Genomic DNA, 18,410 nt, shown 5'->3' on the forward strand with positions numbered 1-18,410 from the left:
ATTCCAGTAAAACTCAAATTACGGATCATTTTACTGCATGCATTTGAAATCTATCTGGGATCTGAGCTGCATGTGTGTACCATTACGTGACCTAGCTCTTGCCTGCTGCCGAGGATATGATCGCGGCTGGACTACTTTGCGGTCAGCGGTATCTACACATGTACTACACAGTATCCGCGTCTTACATATATGGGTTTATTAAGCCGTAAACACATAGAAATGTTTTTAATTTTGAATATATACGCATGTTAAAGTTTATTCTTCTTAAATTGAATAAACCGGTAATATGTTTTAATATTAATAAATTGTTGTGTTGATTAATGAAAGCAACGTCTTTCCCAATCTTAAGCATAATAAGACATAGAACAAATTAGGATTTTTTAGTGAAAAAATTAACTTCTATTTAATATGCTTTAGTCCATATACTGCAAGCATTTCAAATCCTTTTAAGTTTTGTGCGTAATCAATCCCTCGCCCGCGGCCGAGAAGATCGATCGGGTCTGGACTACCTAGCGGTCAGCGCGATTCGCGTCTTACATAATTTTTTTTAAGCCGCAAACACAAGAAGTTTTAATTTTATGCTATTAAAGTTTTTTTTTTCATCTTCAATTAATTAAATTAAACGATAGAGTGTAAATAAAATAAGTGTTCTTAAAAATAGTAAAGGTGATATTATTCCAAATCAGAAGCATCGTCATACATAGATTAAGGTGGGTTTGTAAGTCTTAAATATTCTTAATTTGTACAAATACTGTTTAAGATCAACACAAAATCTCCACAAAAATGAAACCTTTAAATGATGATCATCCCTTGCACATCGCCGAGGAGATCCCGCGCGAGTGGACAAGTGATCCGCTGTAGTTTCTTGTGCTTCTACCTTTTCACACGTGCATGTTTATTGATAGTTTGTACAAACACAACCATTAAATTGTTTGTTTTATTTTTAATTCAGCTACCTTAGTTTAAGACGAAACGATAAATGTATCTTACTTGTACGGTTGATTTAGCATTGGAACTCCGGAGTTAACATTCAACGAACACAAAATCGTGAAGAAAGTACATTTAAAAAATTTTTCTTAAGAGTTGTACAAAATTTAGCAGTGTGTACAAAGTAAAAGTGAATTTAAAAAATCAAACATTCTCTTAGTGTTCAACGTTCAAGTCAAATCAAGTTTAAATCAACGTTCCGTGTTACATTTATTTATTACATGTATGCGGTATGTGTTGGCACCAAAAAAGAATCATACGGAATTGAGGGATTCCGTGATCATTTCAAAAAATATTCACATGAATTTTTATACAAGTTTTGTTTTGATTCTATAGCTGGCACTTGATCACTTTTGTGGTTCTCCTGTATGATGGTTTGCTTCACTGTAAAAACAAACTCATTGCTGTTAAACATTTTACATCAAAGATCTAAAATTTATAATAATCACACATGTACTTGTTCTCATGTTTAAAAACTAATGAAATACGTTATGCAATACGGTCGGTCGCCATAGAAATCATCAGAGTACTGCAAATGTCGACGGGTTCCTTATTTCTTTGAAACACCTTAGAACATAATTCACTTGATTCAACAGAATAGCAACACATTTGTATCCCTAAAATAAATGCACTTCTCAAAGTTACACATAATCAACTTAAAACCCAGCACATTTTTTTAAAAATGGGAGATAGTAAAATTGTAGCTAATCTGAAATAGTAAAGAACAGAAAAAATAATCTCTTTGTGACTTTCACTCCATATTCTTATTTATGTGTATGAATCCATAAAATTTTGTTTCATTATATAAAAAGTGCTTTTGTTCTCTCTAAGATCTGCAAAATTTCAGTATCTTTACCTAGAAATCATTTAGTGATACAAATAGACACATGTCAATGAGGAGAGTGCATATATATATATATATACATGTACACGAAAAACAAGTTAGTAACATGTATATGTGATATGATAGAAATAATTGTAAAACATAGGTTGATCTTCGTGCTGCACTAAGTGGCAAAAAGGAGTTTTGATCCAGTGGGAGCTCTGCCCTCCTCCCTCCACCCCGCCGACTTTTCCTTGCAATCAAATTTCCCCAAAATTTACACTTCGAAAATTTGAATTTTGGGACATTGATACACCCCTTCTCCACACACACTTTTTAGAGGAAGGCTAAAAAAGTATTGGCATATTTAAAACGAAATTGTATTAAGATAAATAGAAGTTAGAGTTGTTTCACAACCCCTACAAGGACATTACCTCCCTCACAGATTATGATTTTGATGATTTAAGAACCTATCCTTTTATTTGGTTGTTGAGATTTCCGATAAATTATGCTCATCCTTTCAAAAATAACGCTAAGTGGCCAAACATTATACGGATAGTTATCCCTCCCATTGAGTACCTCTCGTTAAACGATCCTCGGGTGAGGGAGGGCGTCCTCGTTTATTTACAGTTTGTGTTCGTTTCAATCTTTTAATTTAAACACTACACTTTACATAAACTATTCAATGTCTAAACGGTAGAGGTGTAAGTATGAGTACAGGGAAACATAAAAACACTGTTTTTCATGAATCAGCGAAGTGGATTTTGTGTTCATCACACTATGATAAAGGCTTAGTTTGTATCCTGTCATCGGTTGTACATTAAAGTATTAATCTCTTTGATTTTCTGGTCGGAATAATTAAATACACATACATTTACGATGTGTGTTTTTAAGTTATCATAAACTAGATAATTGGGAATTAACACTTAAAACATTTTAAAATATATGTTACAATGCTTCATGTATATGGTCTCTATTCTTATTGTTGCAGCTGTATGACTAAAAAAAACCCAAACAGGTGCTGTACAGTGCGTCGTTTCTCTTTTCTTAATTTTGTTATTAGGTCTTTTAGCTAACATTCACTAGTACTAGTGTCACTGTCCCAAAAATAATCAGATAAAAGACTGTATCCTTACCCGTCCCGATTCAAATTCCCCCTTTTATGCATACAGTCATCATCTATTTACCACCAATTTATCACATACATGCTTTTATCTGTTTTATGAGAGTGTTAAATTTACAATAATCGGCAGTTGGAGGTTACATAAAAACAGGCATGAATTAACTTGTCTATCAACTTAAGAGGTAACAAAGGACAGTTTCGAATAAAGTACCCGTCAATATTTTTGTAAAATTGAGAGTTGCTGTACTTGAAGGCTTATGAGTGTTGCTAAAATTCATGAAATGATTTTTAATGAATTTCATTAGTTAGAGGGGTGTCTCTTGTTGAAATTGATATGCAATATGTAGGCCCCTTTTGTTAGGTACATGAGAATCAGAGGTAAAATGCGAAACCTGCGGCTTTGACTGTTGTGCTGACTTTACACAGTGCAAGTTACAGACGGGAGGTAAAATAACACGAAAAGTAGGTGGATGGGACATTGTAAACTATACACCGGTAAGTTTCTGACATGTGATAGTGCAGCATGCACACGGTACGGAAGGTCAACCCTCTGCAGGGAATTAGCCTGGGGGGGGGGGGGGTCTAAAAAGCTGAAAAATCATGAAAAATTAGCAAAATATGAAAGGGTCAAAATCTCATAAAAACCAGTATGTAGAGAATTTTACAGGTTTTAATTAGCAATTTTCTTCAGAAATTGGTGATTGGCCTTATAAAGAGTGAATTAAAGGTATTTGTGCTGAATGGGAACTGAGGAAACTCTAGTTACAGAGTTCCGAGACATGCATCCCTTGGCTACAATGAATTGGATCAAAAAAACTGTCCCCTGCCACCTTCAAGACTACATGGTATTTTCATATTTCTCTCATAAGAGTAATTTTGAGTGGATTTTGTACCATAAGTAATACATTTTGTGAAAATGGATGATTTTCTTGGCTATAGATGTCATGACATCATTTATTAGCTAAAATATTCAAGGGGAGTAACTCCCTCTTAAATGTGTAGAATGACCACCACTAGAGTAAATTGGCTTAGAGAGTAGGAATTTCCTATCCTGATGACAATTAATAGGCTTAAGCTAATTATTGAGATAAGAATAAATACTTTAAAACAGTTTTTATCAATTAAATCATTAAATTCATGAATTTGCAGCCATTTTGCTGTCTGATTTTATGAAATAACATTAGTCCACTTGACTTATATCACCCAATTTTTTTAAAACAGCACATTTTTATTTCAAATGAACTTTACATGTGGACAAATGCAGTTATCAAAGTATACCATATGTCAAAAAACTCAAGTTTTTGCTCCTTCCTATCAAAAATGGTATTTTAGATGTATTTACAGAATTGAAAAAGCCACCCCCTCTTTCCAATGGACTCCATTACCATTACATGTAGGATATGTAACTGTACATTTGACCTTGAAATAACATCTGCTATGATAATTACTCTTGAAATGAACAAAAAACAACATATGTTTACCCTTTTATTGTATATATGCATCAAAAATTTAGAGAAACATGTAAAATTTGAACCTTTTTCATGGAATTCTCATCCGTCCCCAGGTACCCGGGTGTGTTTGAATTTCATTTTAATTAAACGCACATATCACACTTGTAGGTCTTACTAATTTAGCAAAGTTAAAAGGAGACTAGAAACCAGAATATATAAGATATCCACTAAATATGATTATAGGCTTAGTTTTTTCATGAAAACAAGAAATCACATGTAGGGCGACATGACTTTTTGTGAATAAAAATGCTACAAATCATCCATTTACCAAAAAAGATCAATTTTAAATATCAGTGATGGTTGTTTTCAAATATGTGTAAGAAATGACTCAAGGAATTTGCCACAAGTTTAATAATATTAGGTTAAAGTGTTCAAACTAATGCTTCTTGTGAAAATCAAATGATAGGGGGAGGGTATACATGTAAAGGGATTTCTAAGTGATGTGATGCTTTAATCATAATAATATCAAGCAGATGCATGAAGTATTCAATAAGGTTTCTTATTTAAGGAGGTTGAACAACAGTTGACCTCTAAAAGATTAGGTAAAGATGCTTTATTTATGGAGAGCCCTGTAAATCTGTGTTAAATAGAGGAAAGTGGAAATGGTGGGTTCACTTAAATGGCCATATTTTTCTTAAAACTCAATGGAATTGGCACAATGTGTTGTACTTTTTTTCAGAATAGCATAAGCTTTGTAATTTTAAGACAAGATGACTTTTCAGAGAATGTGAGTGTATGTTAAAGGTAGCAAGGGACAGTTTCGAATAAAGTACCCGTCAATATTTTTGTAAAATTGAGAGTTGCTGTACTTGAAGGCTTATGAGTGTTGCTAAAATTCATGAAATGATTTTTAATGAATATCATTAGTTAGAGGGGTGTCTCTTGTTGAAATTGATATGCAATATGTAGGCCCCTTATGTTAGGTACATGAGAATCAGAGGTAAAATGCGAAACCTGCGGCTTTGACTGTTGTGCTGACTTTACACAGTGAAATTGCAAGTTACAGACGGGAGGTAAAATAACACGAAAAGTAGGTGGATGGGACATTGTAAACTATACACCGGTAAGTTTCTGACATGTGATAGTGCAGCATGCACACGGTACGGAAGGTCAACCCTCTGCAGGGAATTAGCGGGGGGGGGGGGTCTAAAAAGCTGAAAAATCATGAAAAATTAGCAAAATATGAAAGGGATTAAATCTCATAAAAACCAGTATGAAGAGAATTTTACAGGTTTTAATTAGCAATTTTCTTCAGAAATTGGTGATTGGCCTTATAAAGAGTGAATTAAAGGTATTTGTGCTGAATGGGAACTGAGGAAACTCTAGTTACAGAGTTCCGAAGACATGCATCCCTTGGCTACAATGAATTGGATAAAAAAAACTGTCCCCTGCCACCTGAAGTGTTCCAATTCATTTCTAAAGCCCTGATTGGGCAGTTATAGTCGTGTGAAGATGGCCTTCTATGTAAGATGACCTCCTAACAATACCTGTCAGATCCTAACAGGTGTAAGGAGAAGGAGTGGTTATCTTGGCTTGAAGCTATAACGGAAGACCTCTTCGTTGCTTGCAACGAGCTCGGCTTTAGTTTTAAATATATCTATTTAATTTCTATACTACTATATTTAAGTAATAGCCCTAATTTTGGGGCTTCAATACCGAAAAATCGGAAGAGTACTGTCTTTTGTTTTATACATTTTAAACATCATTGGTGCTTGAATAATACCAATTTGTTTTTATTTTTTTCAAACAAGCTTCGCTAATTAATAATCAACGAAAATTCCTTTAAAAAATCCGGTAATTATCTGGAATTTTTGGATTTTACAATCCTGCACATGCACATTACATTTACGCTAAATCACGGGGGCTCTTTATTTTATGTTTCCACAATATCACATTTGCATGGATAAACTCAGAAACGATATTACAAATGCGTGTAAACTTTTAATGAAAATTTGTCATATATTCTGTTCATCAAATGAAATACTGGAACTTTAACTCATTGCATTAATATGAAAAATACCGAGAGTTTCGAATGTCAACATGGTGTGTAAATTCGAAGCAAGTAAAAAACGTGATGAAAAAGTATTAAATTCTCATTTATATGAATTTTATTTTTAGATGAAAGATATTTACAGCCTCAAAATGGTTTGTAATGAATTTAACTGTAATTTTCAATGCAGCTTTATTAATTATCTCCTACATCGTTTTGGAGCTATTCAGAAATTGTTTGTTACATTACGGGTCTATGTAAGGCATTTTAACCGTGGCGATGGCTCGTCCCGAGACACAGTTAGATTATTCATACTAAGCAGAGTGTAGTGAAATTAAGAGCATTATTGTAGGCTTAAAGCTTGGTTATGTAAATGTCAACAATACAGTGTGTTGATGTATCTATTTCGTAAATGTCCTATTTCATAGGCAATGTCAACCCGTGCGCGCACGGGTCAAAGTCTAGTGGATAATTAAGTTTCATCCAATACACACATGTCTCTAAGAATAAAATGCGACAATATTTAAACGTCAGCTGAACAAACAAGTAATTGTGTAATTGTATAGTAACAACAACAAAAAAATTGCACAAATAAGTGGAAAAATGTGTCGCAGAATAGCAAGGATAGTTCTTTTTCAAACGTGTTTCGCACGCACAGGATGTTCAATTGTGTAATTATAGATGTATGGAATACAATTTCAATTTAATTTGCGTAGGTTGGACAAAGGCATCAGCTGTTGTGGCTTCTTTGTTGTAATAAATATAAACACATGCTGACATAGATGATAGGTGATAGTTTTAGAATTCGTAAAGGTAAGTTGATTTTGACAATTTACAAGTGTTTTATTATATTTCCTCATCATTTTATTAGAATCGAATGAATTTTATGTTTTATTTTAAGTGAAAAAGACATTACTGAACTCATCTTCAAAAATATTCAAAAAGTGTCGGTTTTTTTCAAAGATGTTTTTCGTTTCTTTATCTATTAACCTCTTTTTTACAATAAAAATAACGCACAAATATCGATGCTATCTTTGGTGTGTTTGTTAAGGTCGGTTTATTTATGAGTCGCACTGCATGTAAGCTCACTCATAGACAGCACACATACCTATAAAAAAAACCGCGTATCTTTGATTAGATATATGTAAATCAGATTTTTTACAAGTATTTTCATATAGGCCGTGTATGCAAAAAGTTGATATAATACATATATGAAATGTCTTTAAAAATCTGTAAATACCCTAATTTAACAAGTTCGTTTTCTCACTTAATTTATTATTTCAAAACACCAAAGACAGGAGCGTTGTTTACACAAGATGGGGAAAGAAAACATGTCCTTCAAATGCCGAGTTAGTTCTATCAGGTAAATTCATTTTTGAATTCACTTTTGTTATTTCTGACACTTATTTTTTTTTCACCACTATATAATAAAGTTAAGTCCAGAAATTGTGGTCTTTCAAAATTAACACCAACAAAAACTCAGCTTTACGATTAAGTAAAATTTGAGTTAAAAATATGACATTTAAACACATAATATAATTATAAAGTTTATCTGATTTCTTAAGGCTTCACTGGAGGTTCATGGTTCGATCACAAAGGAGCAGCGGTTGATCTTTTGTGTTTACCAAGAGATCCAGAGTGGGGAAAATACATTGATGGAGTTGATGGAGCCAAAGCTTATGTTTATGGTGTGGAATACAAAACACACAATTCTCCCGGCAACTTGAAAACTCTTCTTGATCATAATGTACCGTGTGCTGTTTGTCTTGTTTGAAATAAATCCGTTGTCAAAATGTTTCCAGGTAATTTAGAATTTTAGAAAGGAAATTTAAATATCATTTCTTATCTTTTTTTTATAGATGGATTTTAAATATTTGTAATAATTTTTCATATTGATACACTTGTAACTGATTTTTGTTTGTAGATGAAAGTTTTTTGCTTTGTTTTATTATTGCATAGATATACAATCTTATGTGCATTGAAATTCATTATCTTTATAGCCAGAAAAACCTGTTACAAAGGATGGAAGTTAGAGTATCATGGGAATTTAAAGGCGGGATATCCTACCCATCCAGCTGGTGCAATGTACACCTGTGTTGACGAGCATCCAGATACTTTACACGGTGGTCGTGGAATGCAAAACGGTAGACTGTTTTACTCCGTAGAGGCTCGATGTGGTTCCTTGAAGTTCCCACCTTATGTGGACGGGAGAGAACTCGTTTGTGTTGTTTGTTCAAAGTAGTAAATATTATAAACACAGTACTGACTTTTTGATTACGTTTTGTCAGGGTTATTTAATATTTGTTTTCACGTCAAAATATGAGTTAACACTGCTTTCAGTTTCAATGTAAAATCACTAAATTTTATTTATATATCTTTATGTTGTTATTGATTCCTTTGAGCTAGTCTAATCTACAGAGAATGAAATACAGGTGACACTCGATGGCTCGAACTTCGATCTCTCGAAGTTCTTTATATCTCGAAGTGAACTCACGGTCCCGATTTTTTTCTCTATATAACTAAGCAAATTTACTCTTGATCTCTCGAACTTCGATCTCTCGAAGCTCTTGATCTCTCGAAGTAAAACCTTGGTCCCGTTATACATATTTCATTGTTTTTTTACTCTTGATAACTCGAAGTGGTTGCCATGTACACACTCGGCCGATCAAGCGTATAATTAGAGCTCCGCGTGGACCTTACCTGGATGGTTGAGTGAACGCCTCGGGCAAGCGTATTTATGTCTTAATCAAAATGTTTTATCTTTTTCTTGCGTAAACATCCGAAATCAACAACTCCCTGGCTTTTTCCATAACCAATCGTATGACAGAGATCTCACGTGCCATACTTTGCTTTTGCAGAAGCCAGGGAGTTGTCGATTTTGAATGTTTACGCGAGAAATCAACAAGTTTGTCAATGTTGGTGTAAAAAAAAAACTAAAGTGAAGGTTATATCTTAAAGAAAAATCATTTACGAAGGAATACAAATGTGCGCATATGTCTAGTTTAACAATTTAAATGAGAAATTAGCTGATGAAGTGAGGCGGTATCCAAAATGGCGTCCTCCCTTGTTATTTTTCCTCCGAGGTAACCACATTTTTAACGATGTTTTTTTTTTCTACACAAGCCCCTGTGCACTGACAGGACCGATACCCCGCTATACATTGTAACATATTACTTCATTATCACATTCATATTATTATTGTACCCTTGGGAAATGATTGTCATAGCGTGTAATTAAAGAAAATGTATACTTAAAGTCTGTTAATAAATAAACTGTTTCAAAATGGCCTTTAAAAATTAATTTGAACTGTCTATTCTTTATCTCCGAGTACGCGGCCATTACAGCTGTTATTAATAGAATGGGGGCTTGGATGTCCACGTGCTATTTGTAACCGATCTTTGAAAACAGCTTACACATCATTTTGCTCATTTTTAACCAATTTCATGTAATACTAATTGATTTGTTGCAAATAATTATGAATATAAATAATTCTATAACCTATTCCGTTAATTGAAACCATTGTTGTGTTCCCCCACCGTTAACGCTTGACACCTTGGGTATCTCAGACACCCCTTAGGCTATGTGTACTATACACAACACAACTATTTGTGCACATATTTTTATTATGTTCAGGCCTCTAATTGATCACTTTGATCGGCATCATACAAGAATTTAATTATGTCCGTTATCTCTATGCCTGTACTCCGCCCGTTTTTCACTATCACAGGGGTTGTAATGACTAAACAATTATATAAAGCTTTTTAAAAGTAGTTGATTTTCTTTACGGTAGAATATTTAATACTAGGTCTATTTAAAACATTGATTATGAGGTAAAGATATTACCGCGATGTGTTAGTTACAATAAATCCGTATCTAAGAAAATATTGTGTTTTTTTTTATTTCCGGTAGCGTATTCTTGCGATGAAGTTGAGCGTGCATACAAAGTATAACTGCAAGATTACCGTTTGGTAATTTTTTTGATGCGTATTTTACATCCCAACGAGCTTTTTTTCACCATTTTCAGGCCCAAAGTGGGGGTGTGTATTGTACACTACTGCGTATTATATTCACCGGATTACGGTAGTCGTCCACATCGACAAATCGTCCGAAAAATACGGTAATTATCAAATGTGTTCAAAAATAGAAACACTTTAAATGATATATGAGGTCATTTGACTATTGGTCTATGACTGGCTTTCCCCCTTACCCTGGCTGAGTATTTGACTGTGGCCTATGACTGGCTTTTCTCCTTACCCTGGCTGAGTATTTGACTGTGGTCTATGACTGGCTTTCCCCCTTACCCTGACTGAGTATTTGAGTGTGGCCTAAGACTGGCTTTCCCTATTGCCCTGGCTGAGTATTTGACTGTGGTCTATGACTGACTTCCCCCTTACCCTGGCTGAGTATTTGACTGTGGCCAAGAATTGGCTTTCCCTATTACCCTGGATGAGTATTTGACTGTGGTCTATGACTAACGTTCCCCCTTACCCTGGCTGAGTATTTGACTGTGGTCTATGACTGGCTTTCCCCCTTACCATGGCTGAGTATTTGACTGTGACCTATGACTGTCTTTCCCCTTTACCCTGGCTGAGTATTTGACTTTAGTTACAACTGAATTTCCCCCCTACCCTGGCTGAGTATTTGACTGTGGCCTATGGCTGGCTTTCCCTATTACCCTGGCTGAGTATTTGACTGTGGTCTATGACTGACTTTCCCCCTTACCCTGGCTGAGTATTTGACTGTGGTCTATGAATGGCTTTTCCCCTTACCCTGGCTGAGTATTTGACTGTGACCTATGACTGTCTTTCCCCTTTACCATGGCTGAGTATTTGACTTTAGTTACAACTGAATTTCCCCCCTACCCTGGCTGAGTATTTGACTGTGGCCTATGGCTGGCTTTCCCTATTACCCTGGCTGAGTATTTGACTGTGGTCTATGACTGACTTTCCCCCTTACCCTGGCTGAGTATTTGACTGTGGTCTATGACTGGCTTTCCCCCTTCCCCTGGCTGAGTATTTGACTGTGGCCTATGACTGGCTTTCCCCATTATCCTGGCTGAGTATTTGACTTTAGTTACAACTGAATTTCCCCCTACCCTGGCTGAGTATTTGACTTTGGCCTCTGGCTGGCTTTCCCCCTTCCCCTGACTGAGTATTTGACTGTCCCCTGGGAAGATAATTTGACAATATCCCAGCCCTGATATTACCACAAGGATACATTTTTCCTTTGTTTTACAAAACAGACCTTAAATAAGGATAAGGGCAAGAGTCATTTTGTCAATACCTTGGTAAAAAAATTGATGTTGACCTTTGCCTATGGTTTCGGGACAACAGTTCCTACCCCAGAGCTAACACAATGACTACTGCCCTCATACTTATTTAAGAGCTGTATACTATGATGTCTATGAATGACTCACAACTACAGAAGACTTATTGCAAAAGGTCCCCTGAGTGACCAAGAAACAAAAAAATAAGCCGCCTTAAAAAATATATATCATGAAAAATTCTTAAATACTTAACCACATATGTCTTTTGTTTTTCTTGACTTCATCCAATAAATCTCTGTGTATCATACTCTTGAAACCTATAAAGATACAACACAATTCTACACACCAGTACATGCATAAACTAAAGAAAGTAATATCAACAGCAAATACTGTAAGATATTGTTTATAATACGCACTGATGTATTATATGTACCCCTACGCACTCATGTATAATACGCAACCCCCAAAGTTAACCAAAAAAATGGCGAAAAGATTTTTCTTTCCGAGAAAATGCTTTGGAAACTTGAAATATACTGGCGTGAGACCAATTCTCGCCGAGAACCATTTCTCGCCAGTACATTGTGAAGTCATTTTAGCAACACATAAAATTACATACGAAAAATGACGTCAGAATGTACCTCTCTATGTTGTTATTGATTCCCTTGAGCTAGTCTAATCTACAGAGAATAAATCTGTTGTGTTTTACATATCTTATTTATTATGAAGGTTTAATTTGAAACTGCCAGGTTACGAGTTGAAAATGTAAATAAAAGAAATAGATGTCCGAGAGGTAAACTTCAATTTATTACATTTAGTAAACCTTTTTTATAACGCACGATTTAATTTAATTATGTTAATAGATTCAATGAAAATTGATGCAAAACCGTAATCTAGTTTGTTGTAGGTCATTCCATTTGCTTAAAGAGTGTTTCATTGCAAAACCTTGTCTTTCTGAAATGATTTGCTTGAAAAACTATCAATTCGTTTTAATACATATAAATGTAGCACACATTAATGTCATTTTGAAGACGAAACAAAAACAAAAACAGGCACACATATTTCAAAAATCATCGATTATTGTAGAACTTTATGTCGTACTTTTACATCATCGCACATGTGCAAACGATACACTGAAGTGGATCGTACAGTGGCGTTATAATTTTGCTTGGTTTTAAAAATTAGTTGCAAGTACCCGAGAGATCAATGACGAAGTATGTATTGTTGGTTTCCCTAGTGAATCTTTGAACCATGTCACAGGTGATGAGTATAATATGCACTGTTGATCAATTCTATAAAAACACCATTAGCTCTCCCGAATAGCTTTTTAAGGTGGAATGTCCCTCTGATAAGAGAGATAACTTCAGTTCTGCAGAAAAAATGTTCACTTTGTTTCTGTTAACTCACAATTATTAAGGCATGTAGCAACAAATAAGGGGGTTGCTGGGCCCCATTTAATGCTGGAAGGCGACATTTATATCAATTCAAATATATAGAAAGGAAATTTGCACGGAACGGAATGGACCCTAAATTTTAGCAAAGGGCAAAAAAGTTAAAAAAAACTTTTACAAAAAATTACAAGAAACTAATCATATTGATTAAATTTCTATGAGGTAATCTATACCCCTTCTTCCCCTCTCCCCTCCCATATTGCTTTAATCATTTTTTTTTTCAAATATACATGTAACTATTTAATATGTACATGAACTAGTACAGATTCAGGTGTTGTTTCAGGCCAAAGAATATTTAGATGGAAAATTTTTATATTTCTCTTAATAGCTCGTTCACAAAGGTAATTGAGTTATAATTGGGATAACCGCGTGACAATTGCAATTGCAAACAACTCTAGATTGATCATCATCATTTGAAACTTAAAACATTTCAATTGTCAAAATTTAAATAAGGGTTTTCTATTCTGAGAGAGCACACATTGGAAAACAAAAAAGAAAAGAACAATATCACATTTTATTGAAGATAATATATCCCTATATTGAGATTATACCAATTACTGGAAGATCATTCATTTTATCTCCTTTTTGTGTTATAACAAAATGCTCTGGCTTACAATTTTAGCATTTCTAAAACATATGGGTCCATTTACTGTTATCTTATACAAAAACCTTTTCTGAAAAATTAGAAAATATGGCAATTTATCATGTACTCTATGTAAAACCTGTATGTAAAACCTTCAATAGGCTATGAAAAAGAAAGATTACTCTTGCTGATTGAAGCAGTTTTTGTTACAAACCTAAACAACAAAGTGCTATTCTGAACTAAAAAGCAGCGCATCATTATATTTTGTAACATGAGTTGACATTGTATATAACTATATATTATTTTTATATACATTTCATATTTTTTTATTCTATGCTGTGATGGATTGGTTTTTATAAACACTATGTCTAATTTTCTTCATATCATGATTACACACATAATCATTTTTTGAGAAATCTAGCAGCGTTTCATCAATTCAACTTTATTTCAATTGAATCTCTTGGTATTGACTTCGATGAAAATTAATACGATTTTTTAAAAAGATATATGGTAAAATTAATAGCAGAGGGATATTACACCTTAATTTTAATATCAAAACGATTTTCTGATCCATTGAATAAATTACCTGTTCAGATATTGATGTAGTAATTAAAATATATATAATAAATGATCCATAGACAGACACACTTACATATGAATAATGTTTTAGTGTAATTATAATAATGCACTACATGTAAATTCTGCACAATTTGCTCACAAGAAATGTTTACATAAAATAATCTTTCTCAAGTTATAACAAGTAAGAAACCAAATCATCAGATATTTATAGAAAGAAATGATTGACAGTCACGTGGGTTAAAAGGCAGAGTCCCGCATTCCCGCACACGCATCACGTCAAAGTGCCTATACCCTAACCCTAACCCTAACACAACCCTAACCCTAACCCTAACACAACCCTAACCCTAACCCTAACCCTAACACAACCCTAACCCTAACCCTAACCCAATAGATCTGACCATTGGAGTAAACAGGCAGTATTATAGAGTTAGGATGACGAAACAAGTTAAGGAAGATTTAAGTGTCTGGTTTGATTTCTTGAGTAATTTTAATGGGATGGCAACTGTGGCAGAGTGCAACATACCAATTTGTTATGTGTTTTACTGCACAAAGATGAAGGGTTCAGAGGTTCAATTTCGAGCAGATAGAGGTTAATTATTTCATGAATATGCGTGGAATAATGCTATATGCAGTAATGGTCTATTTCAAACATTATCAATTATGGATAAATAGAAATACATGTACATTAGTAAAAGTGTTATTAACGAATACTTTCATGTCTGGTGTAATGCAATAGCTAAGAACTGATAACCATTCTAATATCACGACATGACAACATATTAGGATATGACTGATTACAGTGTATTAAGTAAACAGTCACATTAGATCAACAAATTCTAATTTTTTTTCAACATACACCATAAATCCGTTAAAATTTCTTTGCTTATGATGAATTTGTTCGTAAACACTAAATTTGTACGTTGAGAGGGCACACGAATGTGAGATGATAAGACTTACCGAAAGGGCAAAATACTTTGCGGACAAGCATTGTCCTATTTGAACACAATGTCAAAAGGCATGGCTTTTTATTCCATGGGTCCATTCAGTGTCCACGCACTAATGATTTATGCGTTTTCCCCTTCACAAATTATATAGGGAGATTATATTATACTCGGTGTAAGCAAGAGAAAAACAGTTTTGATAAAAAAAAACAAATAGTGTCAAGAAATAATAAAATTGACGGATGTAACATATGAGCTGGAACAAGCATTAGCGTTTCTGAGTCGTTGTTTTTACTGAAAAGGTTTAATGACGAATAAGCAAAAACAATAATTTAATTCTTCAAAATAATAAAAAGCTTTCCGCAATGTAATACGAGGGTCAATAAAAAATACGAATACTTTTAACATAGCTATGTTACTTAATGTCAGATTATTATTAAATTTAGTAGATATAATTTAGCAATTGTTTCAGACAATTAAGAATCCTAAATATTAATACACTCCTTTATTTCTAAGAATTATTTAGAATCTAATCCTTAAAAAAAGAGGTCAGGGCGCACGGTCAAAATATGTGTTATGTCAACAATTAACCATGTTATGTTGAAAGTAATATCTTTATAAATTGGGCTTAAAACCAAATAATATTGACAGCTCGAATTAAGAATTGTCCTTTTTAAAAATTGACTAAAAACATTGACGTCGCCGGACGTCACGGCCTTCGGAAAGTATAAAGAGAAGGATTTAACTCGGGGAAAAAGCGGATACAAACTGTGATAATGCTCAATGGTGAAAAAAATAAGTAAAAAATATATCCACGTTTGTGTTTAACTATTACATTTTGGGACATAACGATATTTGTATTTTAAACATCAAAGTACAAAAGAAGGTAGAATATCTGTAAATATTTGGTCAAGAATAAACAACGTCATCTGATGTACAGGGTTTTTCTTACAGCAAACCAAGAAACATGCAGTAAAAAAATGAAAACTTCGAGGAAATAACTTATGATTCTCGAATAAATGTAAACGATTAGATGTCAAGTGATATATTTCAATTACCTGATGAAAAGCACAAAGTTTCAGGGTATTATAAAGATTGGGTATTTCTATAAACTGTGCGTGCGTCCTTTTGACGTCATGTTTTCAAAGTTACCGTGCGCCGTGGTGACGAAACATAGTGATTTTAAAATCGGGTTACAAAAACATATTTTCATCAAATGGACTGAAATTTTGTATACTAGAAAAATAAGTGGTGCTGCATAAATTAATATGTTAGTTATGACTATCATGATAAATGTATGATAGACAGCTACTTTGTCTTCGTATTTTTTGATAGAACTTCGTAAATCATTTTGATTTAAAAACTTGAAGCTTACCTCTCGGACATTTATTTGTTTTATTTACATTTTCAATTCGTAGCTTGAAGGTTTCAAATTAAACTTTCATGATAAAAAGGTATATAAAACACAACATATTTTATACATTTATAAGTGTAGAATTAAATGGAAGTGAGATCTTAAAGAAGAATCGATCATTTATTAAGGGATACGAATCGGCGCATGTGTCTAGTTTAACAATTTAAATGAGAACTTAGCTGATGAAGCGAGGCGGTATCCAAGATGGCGTCCTCCCTTGTTTTTTTTTCCTCCGAGGTACCCACGTTTATAACGACGTTTCTTTATCTACACAAGCCCCTGTGGTCAGTGAACAGCATAGGTAATACGGTAGTATGATACCCCGTGCTTCATCTAGGGAAAAAATATGTCAGAATCCTATAGGGATGTATAATACGCACCCCTTTCTCACGGTAAAAAATCCTGGAAAAAAAGTGCGTATTATATTCACCGGATTACGGTAGTCGAATTGCTCATTTTTAGCCAAAATTTTAACAAATTCCTACAATACGTCGATTCAGACGATACGTCGATCTTATCACTTCAAATTGGCGTATTAAACTGCAGTAACATTATCAGTGCGTGATGCCACGATGTCCCCGATATTGCTACCAATTATTATTAATGATTGGCATTTAAACAATTACGCTAAATACTTATGCATCATATTTTCAAATACTGGTAACATCTATAAACTCGCTTGCATTGTAAACAATTCCCGATATCGCAAATATTGTTATGCAAGTTGTATGAGAGTAAACTAAACTTACCTTGTCAGAAATATTTTATTCCCTTAATATAATCATCCACTCTGACCATCGCCAGTGTATACGCCATTACGTAACCAGCAACCTGTTGACTCTGCGCATGGTCAATGTTTGTTTAACAAAACAACGAAAACAGATTCCTTATGGAGATTTATAATGGGGAATGTTGACATCTTTTCTCCTTTCGAAATACACTCGGAATATATCGCACAAATTTTCAACGTTATCATCCGGGCTTGCTGCAATACAAAATTCCCATAGACATCACATTTTTAGCCCACCTGAGCTGAAAGCTCAAGTGAGCTATTCTGATTACATTTTGTCTGTCGTCCGTCCGTCTGTCCGTCCATCTGTCCGTCTGTCTGTCTGTAAACTTTTCACATTTTCAACATTTTTTCTAGAACCACTGGGCCAATTTCAACCAATCTTGGCACAAAGTATTTTTAGCCTAAAGGGATTCAAAGTTGTGAAAATTAAGGACCACGGCCTTTTGCAATGGGAGATAATTAGGAATTTATGAAAATTTTCGAGAAATTTAGTGAGCTACAGTACGCATGATATTAACTCAAAAAGCTTAAGGACAACTCAGAACAATTATAAACCGTAGACTAATTGGGGATAACTAGCAGAGCAGACTGACCCCAACTAATTATTTATCATTTGGCATGAGTAAACTCTCAAACATTTTAATTTACACAAAATGACACACCATGACATATATCTGTAAACAAGTTTCAGAAGTTTACATATAGTTAACACTAATTTGAACTTATAACAAATATTAAGCAAACAATGCATTTATGTTTTTGACATGTATATATATATATATATATATATATATATATATATATATATATATATATATAATTAATTTATTCAGCTAACCTAGGGCTCTGATTATCAACAATGGTATAAGTTGGGTGAATTGATTGACATTTAAACTTTAATTTAGATAGAAGGTAACCTACTCCGATACTACTGAATCGGGTTAAGCGGGGT

General features: G+C 33.9%; 1 protein-coding gene and 1 pseudogene across 1 annotated transcript in view; both read left to right on the forward strand.

Moving 5' to 3' along the window:
• The window catches only part of LOC128163538 (ras-associated and pleckstrin homology domains-containing protein 1-like), a 188,930-nt gene that overhangs the window by 56,995 nt on the left and 113,525 nt on the right, over positions 1-18,410 (forward strand). The window lies entirely within an intron of this gene.
• LOC128163540 (uncharacterized) overlaps positions 7,258-18,410 on the forward strand; it is a 40,842-nt pseudogene continuing 29,689 nt past the window's right edge.

The sequence above is a fragment of the Crassostrea angulata genome, chromosome 9 (assembly GCF_025612915.1).
Source record: "Crassostrea angulata isolate pt1a10 chromosome 9, ASM2561291v2, whole genome shotgun sequence".
NCBI classification, from domain to species: domain Eukaryota; kingdom Metazoa; phylum Mollusca; class Bivalvia; order Ostreida; family Ostreidae; genus Magallana; species Magallana angulata.